The sequence below is a fragment of the Dasypus novemcinctus genome, chromosome 6 (assembly GCF_030445035.2).
Source record: "Dasypus novemcinctus isolate mDasNov1 chromosome 6, mDasNov1.1.hap2, whole genome shotgun sequence".
Classification (NCBI taxonomy): Eukaryota; Metazoa; Chordata; class Mammalia; order Cingulata; family Dasypodidae; genus Dasypus; species Dasypus novemcinctus.
In genome coordinates this window covers 41965188-41980761 of record NC_080678.1, presented here as the reverse complement: position 1 = coordinate 41980761, position 15574 = coordinate 41965188, and the positions used below count along the sequence as shown (strand labels likewise).

Sequence of the window (15574 nt, the reverse complement as noted above, 5' to 3'; positions counted from 1 at the left end):
CTAGACTGGAAGAAAACAGGCACTTTTGTGGGCACCACAGCTAGAGGTTGGTTTAAAAGTGACCCCTGTTTACCACACAGCTGATGTGTTCAGATATTCATGTATCTTGAGTTCACAGTGAAGAATGAAGCCTAATGTTTAGTGGGCAGCCAATGAGCCAGGAGCAGGGTCCAGGCTGACTCTTCAGGTGTTGGCCTGTCCTGCTCGCAGCACATACTATCCCACCCTGACTCTGGGCCTTTGCTTCTTTGTACCTTCCACCTGGGGCATCTCCTCACCCCCACCCCCAAGGCCAAGCTCAACACCTCACCCCTCCCAGTTGTGCGTTTTCCCCCTGTGCTCCCCCACTCCCTTCCAGCTCTTTCAGGCTGCTCCCTGTTGTCATGGTGTAGTCATGTTATTTGTCTTCATTTATTCACGCAGCTAATACCGAAAGGATTTACTCTGTGTAAGGTGCAGGGTGCCTTTGAGGGGCTAACATTCTAATGGGGGAGATGGAAAAATGAGGAAATAATCACAGAATTGGATAACATTACTTAGGAGAAAAGGGACTGAGATGAGGAAATGAGGGAGCCCACTTTAGTTATGTTGGCAGAGAGGGCCTCTCTGAGTAGGTGCCATTTAGACCTTGAGACATTTAAGGCAATTACAGAGTCATCCTCCTCTTCACAGGCTCCTTGAGTGCCTGGCCAGGTGCTCAGGAATTGTGTGTTGAAGTGAATCTGGACCTCAGGCAGCAACCACCCCCTCTCCCACCTTAGGGCTCCTGGCCCCACCTTCAGCTGTCATTTAGCTGAGAAGAATTGGGTTACCTTGGGGATGGGGTGGCAGGGTCCTTCAAACTACATTATTCCAGAGAGAAACTGAGGGCCAGGGCTTGGAAACTGTCTCTTCCTTTAGCATCAACAGGGGCCAAAGTAGGGCATGTCACTGGATGTGGGGAGGATGAAATGGGAAGTCTGAAATGCAAGGATGAGGGTGAGGCTTGTTCCCACTCTGGCCTTCCCAGTCAGCTGGAGCCTGTATATTTTCAGAGGCCTTATTACAGAGGGTCAGAGCTGGAGGCAGCCTTAGAGGTGATCTAGCTCAGCTTTCGCCTACCCCTTTGGCAGACGGCATAGATGAGGCCTGGTCCGTCAGGGTGTGAGTTACCGGTGTGCTTTTTACAAACCTCTTTTCTAGAATACAGTGGTTTACCTGCCATTGGTTTTACAAAATTTGCATGTATTATTTATTATGCATTTGTATAGATATATTTAAATGTGTCACAGAGCAACACATTACAAACGTTTCCTAAATTATGAATTCAAGTATCGTCAAAATAGGGAGCATGAACCAAATGAATCATAAAACCAAAAGGCTCTGGGTGCATCGTTTGTGTGATTCGGCCCCGGCCCAGATGCGTTAGAAGTTAGCCTAATTGGGCACTGTCATGCTCATCTGTGTGGCCACAGTCCCCGGCACCGGCAGGGAACCTTTATGGATGACTGTGCAAGCGACTCCAACTTTTCTTACTTTAATGGTGTCCCCAGGGGTCTTGAGAGTCTCCCTGCCGCCTGGTCTCACAGCATCTGCGCAGACTCCTGGCTCTTCCTTATGTCTGTATGCGCTGTTGCCTCGAGGTTTTGGACGGCCTGGATCAGGGCTTAACCGTCCTTATGCCCCTCGTGAGCACTGCCCAGGTTTTTCCACAGGGTGGGTTAGGGTTGAGTCTCAGAGCTTGAGGGGCCCTGGCCACTGTTAGTCCAACCTCCTCATTTTACAGGTGGGGGCCCAGATAAAGGGCCCAGGGAGGGGACCTACCCAGGTCACACGGTGCCCTGTGGGCTGAGCGGGGCAGGGTCCCCTGCCGCCCTGGGGCCAAGCTGGCTGACTGTGAGGGCTGAGTGGGGAGCCGGGTGTGGCCCCTGGAGGTGAAGGACATCTGACTACACAAGCATTTTTCTGAGAAGCCTGGGCTGGGCAGAGTCAGGTGCGAGCGGAAGTTCAAATTGTGCCTTTTGAGCTTGAGGTGTGTCCTGAAGATGTAGGGAGGGGCAACCTGCCAGGTGTGTTGTCGCTCCCCCCATTCAGAACAGACTCACCTTACCTGCCTCATATATTATTAGGCTTCTTTATATGACTTTCTTTGAAACAATGTTTTTTTTTTAACAAATCAATTTATTGCTACATATTAATAAAGCATAAATCCATCCCAGTGTTCAGTCAATGGTATTTGGTATAATCACATAGCTGTGCATACATCCCTGTAATCATTATTAGAACATTTTAATTATTCCAATAATAATAAAAAAACAAAAACCAGACAAACAAAAAACTCATCACTTCTCAGTCTCTCTATGCTTCCCCTGCAGTACATAGCTGCTATTCTATTTCTGTCTCACTAGTTTATTTGTATTTATATTTTGTAAAAACAGTCAAATGTGCAATATTACCCATATTCATATGCTGTATATGTATGTGTATATGCTGTACAGTCAGTCCCATGTTACATTTTTTAGCTTTCCTTCTAGTAATATACATTTCCTTAGACTTTCCCTTTCAACCACTGTTATACCCATATAATAGCACTGCTAGTAACAGACACTATGATGTGCTTTGATCATTTCTATTAATATTCAAAGATTTATGAAAAATCTTCTTACCAAGTCTGCACGGATTAACCCTCAACTTTCCATTCTTTACCCTCATTCTTGTTTCTGGTGACCTATACTCTAGTTATTAACTCCATGAGTTTACAAAATGTATTTAGTTCATAATAGCGTGATCATACAGTATTTGTCCTTTTGTGTCTGGCTCACTTCACTCAACATAATGTCCTCTAGGTTCGTCCACGTTGTCATATGCTTCACAACTTCCTTTCTTCTTACAACTGCGTAATATTCCATCTTGTGTATACACCACCATTTGTTTATCCGTTCATTGGTGGACACCTGGGTTGTTTCCATCTTTCGGCAATTGTGAATAATGCCATGGTGAACATCAGTGTGCAGATGTCTTTTCGTGTCTCTCCTCAAAAAAAAACCTTGAAACTGACTGTTATACCCCAACCAGGCCTCACTTGCCCACTCCTCAGGCCTTACTGTGGGGAAAAGGGAAGAGTTTCTGAGGGGGACGTAGAGCTGTGTGAGGAGACACCCTTCTGCGCTCACTGCCTGGCTGGAGGGTGCTGAAGACAGGCTGTTGAGGGGGACTGGGGCCCTGCCTCTCCCTGCACCTCACACACACACCCAGGGCCAACTCCGACAGGCTGCTCAGCCATTCCAGGTCTACCTCTGCCTGAGGTGCTGCCAAAATAAATAGCTCAAATTGAGGCCTGAGGCTGGCAGAGCGGGAGGTACCCAGGCGGCCCCGAGGCCCTTCCCCACAAGCACCCCCAGCTGCGCCCCAGAGGGCCAGGGCACCGCCAGAGCTTCTGGACATTTCCATCTCCTCTCTGCCTGAGGGGCTGGCTTCTGGGCTCTGGGTCCTGGAGCCAGCCTCCCATCTGGAAACTTCTCTGGGGAAGGGGGAGGGGCATGGACCTATCCATGGGTAGGGTTGGGATCACTCTGCCTCCCCTTCTAGCAATCTGGATCCTGTTACCCTCCTTTAGAGGGGGTGAGAAGGCCCCCTTCAATGAGGTCTTAAACAAGTTTTTTCCTTTTTTTAATTTAACTTTTCATCATAGTAATGTATATACAACTCAAAATGAGGCCTTATTTTTTTTTAATTAAAAAAAATTTTACTCTACATTTCACAGGAACATCAAATAAGTCTGTACACTGAATAGAACTCAGTAATAAATGCTTGTGGCTGGAAATGAAATTAGATGGAAAAAGGTTCATTCGCCGATTTGTCTTAGAAATGCTTTCAGAGCATCTGCTCGATGAGCTCTCATGTACCGAGCACTTACTACCTGCCAGGCACTGACACTAGGAGAGGTGGTATTATGGTGTGGTATATGTTCAAAATGGGGGGTTTCAGAGCCAGCCTGCCTGGGCTTGGATTCTGGCTCTACCACTTGGCTATGTGACTTTTAAAAATGGGAACAAGAGCACCTAACCCACGAGGTTGTTATAAAGATTAGATGACTTAGTACAAATGAAGTGCTTAGAACAGTGCCTGTCACATGATAAATGTTAACCATAATTGTTAATGTCATGACTATTACTATAGTTCTCATCATAACTCTGTGAGGATGCTACTGTTTATTATCCCCTTTTCCAGATGAGGAAACTGAGGTTCTCAGAGGCTAAATAATATGCTAGTAAGTGGCAGAGGCTAGATTCAACCTCAGGCCTGGAACCTGAGGCTTTTTGCTGGCTGCAGGCCAGGGGCCGGGCATACCGACACCGATGGTAAGTAGACCAACACACAAGGGTGTCAGTGAGTGAATTTCCGGAGCACTGCGTGCGGAGTTAGAGCCGAGCCAGGCTGCGTAGGAGGCAGGGCAGAGTTGGCGGCAATGCCGCAGCTGCCCCCAGGCCTGGTCAGTAGTGTTGCCAGCCTGGCCTTCCCTCCTTGGCTGTGGACAGAGCTGGTCCTGTGCCTGCAGCTCTGCATGTGTGCACACACAGGGGGCTCTGCCCCAACCCCGAGCTTCTCACTGCCCGGGGAGTCAGGCAGGCAGGCGGAGGTCCGGGGACAGGCACCGGGCTGGAAGTGAGAGGATCAGAGACCACTCACTGGATTCCTGCCACTGTCCTAGAGTCCCTGACCATCAGCGTCCTCCTCTGTAAAATGGGAGTAATAATACCTGCCACACGTGATTGTTGTGAGGATTAAGAGAAATAAAGGATGTGAAAAGAAAAACCCCTTGACAGTCCTAAAGCTGGTATTTATACTACCAATAATAGCCACTACCACTTTTGAGCTCCTGCTCTGTACTCCACACAGTTCTTGGAGTGTATGTACAGTATCTCATTCCTTCGAGGTGAACATTGTCTCCGTTTTATGGATGTGGCTAAACTGCCCGGGGTGCGCTGGGAGGGGGTGGAGCCGAGAGCCGGACCTGGGTCCTGTCTGATGCCGGAGCCGCCTCTGTGTTCCACCTTCTGAGATATCTCCTCCAGGCCCACGCGTCTCTAGTAAGTGACCGGATCAGCAGCCCGAGGGCGTGACTGACTGGGGCCAAGCTGAGCAAGGCCACTGTGCCCTCCAGCAGCCAGAGGGCTGCAGTGACGGGCCTCACCTGCCCATGCCCCCCTGGTCGTGGTGGGAGCAGCCGGCTCGCTTCCCTGCTAGTCTGGCAAGTAAATTCTGTGGCCTATGAGTCACATAAGCACTGATGAGTCAGGTTTTTCCCTTCTTCTTGCCCAGAGCAGCTGGGGAGGGGGTGGAGGGTTTTCTTAGGAAATGGGACCTCCCTCCCTCTGCTTTCCCATCCATTCCCCTTGCCTTGGAGAGCTGCTCATTTTCTCTCCAAAGGCCTGTGGCTAGGCCCTGGAGGAAGAGTCCTTTGTGTCCCCACAGAAAAGGGTGTCTGCGTTATAGCCACACTGAGTACCGGAGACCCAGCTCCGGGCTGAGTCGGGTCGGGAAGGGGAGCTGAAGCCGCAGGGCCCTTCCCTGTCGGTAAGGAAGCGTGAAGCAGCACCATTCCCTTATTAGAGAGTCTAGGGCTGCCTGATGCCAAAGCCCGTGCTCTTAACCTCTTGGCTTGGCTTACCCTCTCCTTTCTGTCCAGAGGGGCTTAGCCTGATACCTCCTGGGCAGTGCAGTGGGGTCTCCCCAGGTGGAGGGTTCCCTGAACCATCTGCTTCTTGCCTTATAGAGAACCTGGCTGCAAGTCTCGTAAAGACTGTTCAGATGGTCAGCCTCAGACAGACACGGGTCTCCCTGAGTGACCCCGCCAGGCCCTTTCAGAGGCCTAATCAAACACGGGGAAGCAGCTAGCTGGGCTGGGCAGCCTCATTCCAGATCAGCAGCTGCAACCCTGGTCACCTATTAGCATCACCTGGAGAGCTTTTAAACCCCATGCTGCCCAGGCCATACCCCAGAGTAATAAAATGAGAATCTCTGGGGTGGGCCCCAGGCAACCGGGTTTTGATACACCCCACTCACTGTAATGCCTCTCGGGAGCCTGCCCTCCAGGGCTCAGCTGCAAGGACGGCACCACACACAAGCAGGACGCGCGTGAGGCAGGACGTGACTCGGCTGGTGTGGAATGCTCAGGCCGCAGGCTCAGGGAGAGGCGCGGGTAGACCCGGTGCAAGTGGGCTTCAGTCCTGCACCCTGAAGGACAAAGGTCGGGACCAGGCAATGCTTAGGAAGGAAACAGGGAAGATTCCGGCCTGACAGGGCTGGTGATTCACGGGCTGTAGAGGAGGAAGGGGAAGGATGAGTCACGCACAGCTGCCCCCAAGGCCTGTGCTTGGATTTGGAGAATGAACATGCTCAAATGAGGCATATTCTGTTGAGCCACAAACTGAATGCTGTGGGTGCTGAGCTGTGGCACGTAAAGATGTGGGTGACCCTTAAAAAAATGGGGCCCCACATGTCATGAATGGCAGGCATCTGTGTGCACATCACGCTTGACCAAGGGGCTTCCCGCAGAAAGTCCCTGGACCATTTCGGATCAATATAAGGAGGGTAGAAAAGTGGCATTCACGTTTGGCCAGTGAGTTTAGAGAGGTTAAGTGCTGTGCCCTGGGTCACAGCATGTCCCAATGAAAAAGGACCGAGTCTTCTGACTCCAAGTTTACTCCACTTAGGACACAGACCTGCAAAGCAGAAAGTCAGAAAGTTAGGGATCAGGGAAGTGGATCTGGCTCAACTGATAGAGCATCTGCCTACCATATGGGAGGTCCAGGGTTCAATCCCAGGGCCTCCTGACCTGTGTGGCGAGCTGACCCTCACACAGTGCTGATACACACAAGGAGTGCCGTGTCACGCAGGGGCGCCCCCGTATAGGGGTGCCCCACATTCAAGGAGTGCGCCCCCGCAAGGAGAGCTGCCCAGCGTGAAAAAAGTGCAGCCTGCCCAGGAGTGGCACTACACACACAGAGAGCTGACGCAGCAAGATGACACAACAGAAAGAGACACAGATTCCTGGTGCTGCTGACAAGAATGCAAGCAGACACAGAAGAACACACAGTGAATGGACACAGAGCAGACAATGGGGGGGAGGGGAGAGAAATAAAAAATAAGAAAAAAAAGAAATTTAGGGACCAGTTGTGGGGGTGTGGCCTTTAAATGAATGCTGGGCCTTGGGGAATATAGTGCCACAGCCAGGGGAAAGATTACGGGGCTTTCTTCTAGTTCCAGCCCCCACAGTTCCAGACAAACTTGCCATAATGTTTGTTGTGGAGGGTCAGTGCTCTGAGAGAGGAAGGCTTTCTTGGGTGTTAGGCTAGTTAGTTTAGGAGGGTGAATGAAATGGTAAAGGACATGGAGACACTGCAGGAGGGAAGGGAGAACTTCAAACTGGACAACAGAGAAATGTTGAATAACCCTGTAGGAGAGATTGTGACTTGTTCTATGATTCCAGAGAACAGGGCCAATGGATTGCAGGTCAAAATAATAATAATGAGAATTATATGGAGAAGTAACAATGACAGAACAAGTGCCTGCCTCCTCTGTAGCAAAATGGTGCTGTTTTATATGTATATGAGCATGTGTTTATGCATATATAAAAACAGGATTATACATATGTGCGTGTTGTATGTCTTCTTCAGCTCAAGAAAGCAAAAACCTGATGGGGCTTGTGTTGGGAAGAACTTGCCTTATTAAATATAATCTTGATTATATTAGTTGATTTATTTTATTTATATATATATATATGTATATATCCCTTCCTGCCTTCCAAGATCACTTAACTAATTAATGATGACCAAGATCTGTTCGATTGCAAAACTCTCCCTCCAGTGTCTGTGTCTTTCAGTGTTCTGCCCTGCCATGTGGTTAGCTCTTGGGGAAGGGTAACTATAATTACTATTAATTTTCTAACCATTAGATTCATCCAACAATGGAGTAGGCTTCCTCATGGCATAGTGAGCACCTCATCTCCAGAAGTGCATACGGAGACTAAATTACCTCCATCAGGAGTGTCGTGCCGGGAGAGAGGTTGGTTTCCATCACTGAGGCCCAAACCAGCCGTGGAAAGCAGTGGCAGAGATGACCTGCCGCCCTCCCCAGAGTTCTAAAGTCACAAGGGGAGCTGGCCAGATACAGAAGGCTTTTCTAGCGACCTGGGTGGGGGGTAGTGTTCCTGTTTTATTTATGAGCCGTCTTCCTCCCTCGTCTGTTCAGGAAAAGTGCTGACCCTATCCTGTGCAGCTTACGCAGAGAAGCAGGCATCCATCAAGCCTGCTTTTTGTCCCTGTCAAACCTAACCTCACTTAGCCTTTGCATTCTTCTGTGCTACGAGGTAAAGAACAAGAGTTCACGACAGCGGGAGTTGCCAAACTTTTCAATATCACAGAACTTTTATGGAAAAAAAAGATGATAACCTCTAATGATAATGGGCACTATTGATTTGGTTTGATTAGCAAAGATCTGTCTTTAAGCAATAGCTACTATTATTTATGCACTGAGCAGAGTGGTCTCGTTTAATCCTTACAGCAAGCCTACGAAGGGGGAGTTATGTGTTCTTTTTACAGCTGGAAACACTGAGGCTTAGAACAGGCCGTCTGTCTGTGTTCACACAGGTGGGCAGTAGCGAAAGCAAACTCCATGCCATCCAACTCTGAAGGCCTTCTCTAAGTAAATGAGTAGCTGGACAGGTCTATGATAACTTGTCACTTTATCCATAATTATCCCTAATCTAGGTTGTTAGAAAACACACCATGCGTGACGTTTCCCTCTAGAGTTGGTAACGTTGGAACTGTTTACCTTCAGGCCAGGACTTTGCTGATACCTGGAACAAACACATCCGTCCATGCTGAAGATAAGAATGTATTCATTTCAAGAAAGGAATGGGCTGTATTCTAAAACATTGCAAATGAACTTAAACCAAGGAGAAGTGCAGTCACTTCCCCAACTCTTGATGTTGAACTCCATTTGTGAAGCAAAGTATTCTCTCCAAACCAGCCTCAGAAAAGGGGCTGCTAGTTGTTTGGCAGACTAGACCCCCAGAGTTAGACCCTGAGCATTTGGGGGTCTGTTTGTAATTGACGACAGGCTCTGAAAATGGGAGTGATGGCAGAGACGTGATGCTGGGTGATAACGTCGCCCCTCTGGGCAGCTTGGGTCAGGGCAAAGGTTGGTGAGTGCCCAGCCCTGGGCTGCCACCCTTCACCCCTCCCAGCATGACCCAGCCAGGGGCCCTTGGCTGGATGGCAGACCAGAGAGCAGAGAAAGGCCCCAGCCCCAGCAAATGTGCATGTTGTGTGCAAGTGCAGTGAAAGCACTCACTGTCTCTGCAGCTATGTGTGCCCCCTTGTCCACACCCACAACCACCCCAGCAGGGAGGCCTTCTGGGCCCATTTGTTTTTCTTGGCTGCACTTTCTTCCCTCCAGTCGCCACGGACGTTCCGAGTCCTAACTGGGCTTGCATTCTGACATCCACATCTCCAGCAGCTTTCCTCCCTGCACACTTCAGTGACTTGTTTTGCTCCTCCTGGTCTCCCACCTCTGCCTGCCCCATTTCTTCCCTGTCTCTGCTTATTCAGTGATGTTTTCTCACACAGCATAGTCCTCTGTTCCCCATTTGCAGAGATTTCTTTCAGATAGCTCCATCTGCTCCCCACTGCTCTCCCCCTCTGATCTTCTCTCCTCTCTAGCTCCTCCCGCTTTTCCTAAATTGCCTGCTCTCCTCCACTCATCCATTCAACAGTTATTGGGATGTGCTCTGTGCTGGACACTGGGCCTGTCCCTGGGATTGTAAAGATTAGCTGGAGGTGATCCCAGCCTCAGGGAGACAAACGAGGTAATTGCAAAGAACCTCAGTTATCCTGGGCTGGGTACCACCATAGAGACCTAGAGACAGGACAGGGCTCCCAGAAGAGGAGTTGAGATTCTGCCTTGATTGTTTCAACCCTGCTCAAGAGCACCTGGGACCCAGCTTTCCCCGGGAGGGGATACCATTTCGGAAGCTTGGCCTGTCACTTGGCAACTGGCCCCACCTCTTTCCCTTGCCCTAGCCCTGGCCTTAGGGCCCAAGGGATCGACTGGGGAGAAAGGGCCGTCTCCAGCCAGGCCCACGGGCCTGTGAAGAGGCCACCGAATCCCAGGGGATGAGGCCTGAGCTGAGCAGAGCTGGCCCGGCACTTTCTCTGTGAAGGTTATCAGGCTCCTGGGTCATCCTGGGCTAAGTCTGACTATAAATACTGTGCTTCCTGAAGGGATTACCTGGGCCCCGCTTCCCCTGGCTGCACCTCCCCCACTGGGCTGGCTCCTTCTGGGGCTGCTGTTCTTTTGGGCTGCTCGTCCCCAATGCCAGGTGTGCGACTTCAGCCATCTCTCTCCAGCCCCCTGCTTCCCAGCCCTGACTCCTGGAGGGAGGGGTGGAGGAAGGGGAGAGAGATCGGCACTGGCATGCTGGCCAAAGGGACTTTGTTGCCCAGGCTTTTGGTTTAGGGGGCTGTCATCTCTGCCTTTCCCTTCCACCTGGAGCTTCACCCTCTCCCACCAGCAGGAGCAAGTGCAGGCTTGTTGCATAATTGGTACTTCTGGGAGGGGACCTATTGGCCCCATCCTAGGAGCAGGGACCTGGGGCTGGAGCTTGGTAACCGAGTGTGGAAATAGAGCTTGGGGATGTTGCAGGTATAAATAGCGCCGTCTCCTGGCTTGGGTGGACTGACTGTCCTGGGAAATCTCTGGTCCCCTTGGCTGGTTTCATGTCCCAGTGGTTCAGTTCTTCTGGTCCCCAAAGCCTCAATAAGGACCTCTTGGTATCTAAGACCAAGACATGAAGGCACCGCCTAACTTCTCCCCCACGCAGGCCTTTCTCCTGTTCCCCGCTGCCTTGCCCAGTGCTGCTCTCAGTCTGACTTCTTCCACCATGCTTCCCACCCCACTCACTGTGTACTGGTTGGTCCCACTCTCAAGTCAACAGATTTTTGCCAGGACCTGCTCTGGGCCAGGCAGGCTTGAGGCTCTGGGAGGGTCAAAGGAAAGCAGGAGGGTCTGTGGTCTTTCATCAGGTTCTTGAGAGCCCCTCTTCTGGGTAGTCTTTCTGAATTAAGTAGTGTGAACCAGATAGTGGGAGGAGGCATACACACACTCAGACACATAGTGGCTCTGGGCAAATTGGAAAGGACCTTGAGTGCTCACTTTCCTGCTCTTCTTTCCATACTCTTCTTTGGGGGTGGTGTTGCCAGACACCATTCATTATCAAGGCCAAACCACAGCGTCCACCCTCATTATCCTCCCCCAATCTTGACACAGCACTCTCTTGCTCTCGTCCCTCTTTGCACTTTCCTAACCTGTTTTCAGTGGCAACTTTGGAGATGATCTGTTGAACTAATTTCCACTTCTGCTGTTTCACTGTGTTTGCAAGCAGGGTTCTTAAATCAGAATCAAGTGCATCCCGCAGCCCCTACAACTCCGATTCAGTGGGTCTGAGGTAGACATGGAGAATCCGCCTCTTTAACCAGCACCCCAGGAGATCCTAACGCAGGTGGTGTTTGGACAATCGTTTGAGACCTCAGCATCTATACTCAGACACACATGTCCTCTGCTTGGTCGCAAATATCCTTTGGCCTTCCCTGCCCACTGTGTCCAGAAATCCCTGATGGTTATGGGGGTTTGCATGTCTGCCTGCCTATACAAGTCGTGTACCTCTACCACAAGGATGCTCTCTCACTGTGTTTTTAAATCTGCCTTTTGTCAACTTCATTAAGGATGGGGACCATTTCTGTTACTCTGTCTTTAACCTGAAGCTTATCTAGGACAGGTGGAGATGAAAGTAGAAGCCATTTCTAAATGTTCCTGCTGCTGAAACCAGCAGAGCCTGCACTGGCCCTGGATAAAGCTGCCCAGACCTGCCAGCAACTGAAACCCTAGAAGCCTTGGACTTGGGCTTTTTGACTCACCACCACCCTCAAACCCCCTCGCTTGGCTCCGAAAACTCTTCTTACTTTTCCATGGCAGTTCCCTGGAATTCCGTGGACCTCCTTTTCTTAATAACTTTCATTGTGTTTGTCTTATTACTGAAGTATAATAATAAATGCTCATTGTAGAAAACTTGGAAAATTTAAGCAAAAATATTGTAATCATTGGTAATTCTGCTAATTCAAATATAACTTAACATTTTGAGCTCCTAGTCTTTTTGTGTGTGTGTGATAACATATATGCAATACAAAATTTCCCACTTTAGACACTTACGTGTATACAATTTAGTGATATTCATTACCTTCACAGTATTGTGTTATCATCACCACTATCTATTACCAGAACTTTTTCATCACCCCAAACAGAAACTCTGTATGCATAAAGCAATCATTCCCTGTTCCCCTTCTCACCCCCTCCTCCAGCCCCTGGTAACTTTATGAATTTGCCTGTTCTAGGTATTTCATATAGCTTTTTGTGTCTGACCTATTCCACTCAACATGGTATCTTTAAGGTTCATCTATGTTTTAGCAGATGTCAGAACTTCATTCCTTTTATGGCTGAATAATATTCCATTGTATGTATATACCACAAATTGTTTATCCATTCATCTGCTGGTGAACGCTTGAGTTGCTTCCACCTTTTGCCTTTTATGAGTAATGCAGTTACAAACACTGGTATATAAATATCTGTTTGAGCTTCTAGTCTTCTAAATAAATATATAAAATTACGCAAACTTTTTAAAAAACAGGAACTGGAGCCCAGAGCCCTTGCTGTTCTGTAACTTTTTTCACTTGATTGTGGAAATTTCCTTCTGTTATCCACCATCCTTTCATGCTATCACAGAACAGCTGCCATGTATGCATTGTATGGATGCACAGATTTTAGTTAGCCCTTCTCCTAGTGGTGTGTTTTTAGGTTGTTTCTAGTTTCCCCCTGTTTAAAATCATGCTGAGTCAAACAACTTTGTAGATAAATCTTTGCCACACACTTGTGGTTATTTTCTTAGAATAAATTCTTAGAAACCAATTTCTCAGGCAAAGGTACATTTTTAGTTTTTTGGTACCATATCAAACACCCTCCAGAAAGTTTGTACCAATTTTTGCAGCTTATGGGAGCATTCATACCACCCTTCTGCTGCTGCGTAAGGTTTTCCATTTTTTCTTCAATTAACTATAAACCTTAAAAAAAATTTTTTAAGTAAGTGAAATTTAAATGTTCATCAATTTGTTTATTTGCTTGGATTAAAAGTTCTTTTTTATGTTTTTGACTATCTCTGTACCTAAGATCATAAGCAGTAGTGTGTAAGGCTTTAGGCATTTTGGCATGTCTCTTATACATGGTAGCCTTGGGCCTGGAGAACTTTCTTGGGTGTTTTTATGCAGTGTTTGACTCAGTGATGAAGGCGTGCTAACACCCACCCAGGTGGCAGGGCTGCCCTCTGCTGGCTCAGAGGTGCAGTGGTGGCTGAGGAGGAAAAGGCTCTGCGCTGGCCATGTACTGTTCTCTATTTTCAGCCTCAAAGCCCTGAGCTAGTGAGGATTGTTAAAAACCTTTTGTACGCTGGGTCACTGCAGATGCCGGTAACCCTTGCAGAGGCTCGCCCGCTTTATGTCCACCTGTGGGTGAGACGTGTGTGTATGACAGGATCTTGTGCTACTGTCGGTGTGGAGGGTGAGGGGCTCTGAGGCTGTTTCAGCTCGAACAAAGGCAGTATCCTTCAGGTACACGTGTGGTCTCCTGAGGTGACCCGGGGATGAGAACAAGATACAGGCACCCACAATTAGAGCTCAGGTGTCCTGGAGTTCCCAGCCCAGGAACCTCAGCTGTGGGGACTAGAGCCCAAACCTGAACATTTAAAAGTTGGGGGAGGCATCTGAGCAGGAAAAGTAGATGTCCCAAAGCATAGTCTTCTTCTTCCTCAGAAAGCCTCTTTCTCAGAGCCTGATGGTCTCGATTTAGACAATGCTGACAAGCCAGGTAATGTCCTTTCACAGCCCTCAGCACATCAGGAGGGTCCCGTTTAGCTGGGCCTGACCTCCATGCGAGGAGGCGCAGACACGTGGAGAGAAGTGACATCTGGCAAAGGGGAAGACAACAGGAGGGTTATAGAAGCCAGCTCAAGGAGTTGAAAGCCCTGATGTTGGGGGTCATTGAGTGGAGGGGCAGAGGTCTCATTCCCCATTGGTCCCCGAGGGGGTGCGGTGTAAAGTCCGTGAATCCCAGTGGATCCTAGCTACCATCGGGAGTCACCAGTGCGAAGAGAAAAGGGGTCCAGAAATCGTGAAACGGAACTACTTCCTTGACAAGACAAAAATACCCCCCAGGCCAAACTTCTGAAAAAATGTATATGGTCCAAACTGTGGTCTTCTGTTTCTCCAGGCGGGCCTCCTTTCTGTCTTTCACACTTAAGTCTTTAGTTGATCTCGTTGTGATTCTTGTGGATGATATGACATACGAATTCTGGTTCTTGTTTTTCTGTACGGAGAATCTGTAGTCCCAACACCATTTATCAAATAGTCCATCTTCTGCCTCCCCAGTCACCAACATGCAATGTTCCCTCTCACTTTGCGCAATTTTTTTTTTATGTTCCTGAGTCTGTTTCTGGGCTCTCTATTCCATCGGCCATTTGTCTATCCCTGATCTAGTACTACATGGACTTAGCTTTATAATTAGTATTCATAACTGCCAGTGCAAGTTCTCCCACCTTATTTTTCCCTAGAACTCTCTTTGTTCTTCCATATACTTTTTAGAATCAGCTGGCCAAGTTCTTTGGGGGAGAGGTGGGGGGAGGGTGGGAAGAGAACTGGCTAGGAATTTTATTGGAGTTATATTGAATTTTTAGATCAGTTTAGGGAGAAATGGACAGCTTTTTGATCTCTGAATATTGCTTCATCCTATCTTTATTGTTCTTTGTGGAAATTCTAATTCAACATCTGTTAGACCATCTGAATTTCGGTTATTATATTTTTCTTTTTAAATCTACTCGCTTTTTCTTTATGAGCTCTTATTCCTTATTCATATTTTTAAGACTCTCTTATTTCTTAAACTTGGTGGGTTTTTTTTTGTTTTTTTTTTATCGTTGTTTGTTTGTTTTTTTTTAGGTACCAGGGCCAGGGATTGAACCTGGGACCTTGTATGTGGGAAGCTGGCTCTTAACCAGTAAGCCACATTGGCTCCCCCTGAGTTGTTTTTTTCATTTGTTTGCTTGTTGTCTTTGTTTGTTTGTTTGTTTTTAGGAGGCACCAGGAACTGAACCTGGGACCTTCCCTGTGGGAAGCATGCGCTCAATTGCTTGAGCCACATCCGCTCCCATAAACTTGGCATTTCATAATTTGTGTCTAAAAAGTTCCATATCTAAAGTCTTTGTGAGTCTGATTCTTCTGTGGTTTTTGCTGGCTCTGGTTTATATTGCCTAGTTTTCTTGTATGATGTAATTTTTTTAAAAAATTATCACCTTATTATTTATTTTCCTCAGGACCTTAATCTTGGGGAAACTTTTAGGCCTAATTTGAAGTAGTTTTCCCTCAAAGAGCATTTGTATTTACTTCTGCCAACCCAGGAACACTTGAATTTAAATGTTTGGCTTGAGATTTTTCTA

General features: G+C 48.1%; 1 protein-coding gene across 1 annotated transcript in view; it reads left to right on the top strand.

Annotated features, from left to right (window-relative positions):
• UBTD1 (ubiquitin domain containing 1) overlaps positions 1-15574 on the top strand; it is a 49974-nt gene that overhangs the window by 29679 nt on the left and 4721 nt on the right. The gene's annotated exons all lie outside the window — the stretch shown is intronic.